Below are 595 nucleotides of genomic sequence, written 5' to 3'. Positions count from 1 at the left end.
GCTGTAAACGTGATAAGCATGTTAAGACATAGACCAAATTTTTCATTCTTATTTAAACCTCTTTTATCTTAGATGTTCAGTACCATTTCATACCTGTTTAATACCTTCCGAAAAATGGTGGGATGATGATTTACTCTGGTTTCTTAAGAACCTGTAGCATGTGTATAGTTACCCAACAATGACAGGTTCTTATTGATATTTCAAATGTACTTTGTGGTTGAGTACATTTCAGTATTTTATGCATTGTTTAGCTTTTGTTTAATGTCTGATATGTGATAGAAATTTAGATGATTTGGTAAATGCTTGTATATGGTTATTCAGAATATTTCCTAAAATAAAACAAAAGGTTGGTCTTGGGTTGTGAATGTAATGGACGTGTTTTGTAATGGTATCTTAACCCATGTTTGAACATCTTTTTTCTCAAGAGGTGATGCTTTGTCATTGTATTGACATATACATATAAATTTTGGCAAAGAAAAGCCAAGTGTGAAGTGGATAGTATAACACTATAATAGATAGGTGGAAAAAGCAAGGATTGTGCATGATGATCTTCAGCTGTCATTTCTTCCATTCTTTTTCTTTCCTTTTTTCAGTA

The 595-nt window shown here is 31.8% G+C and overlaps 1 protein-coding gene across 1 annotated transcript in view; it reads left to right on the top strand.

Annotated features, from left to right (window-relative positions):
* The window catches only part of LOC119585208 (AP-3 complex subunit delta-1-like), a gene marked incomplete in the record, with an annotated part of 41,547 nt that overhangs the window by 31,731 nt on the left and 9,221 nt on the right, over positions 1 to 595 (top strand).

Source organism: Penaeus monodon, chromosome 19 (genome assembly GCF_015228065.2).
Source record: "Penaeus monodon isolate SGIC_2016 chromosome 19, NSTDA_Pmon_1, whole genome shotgun sequence".
NCBI lineage: Eukaryota > Metazoa > Arthropoda > Malacostraca > Decapoda > Penaeidae > Penaeus > Penaeus monodon.
This window is presented reverse-complemented; position numbering and strand designations above follow the sequence as displayed.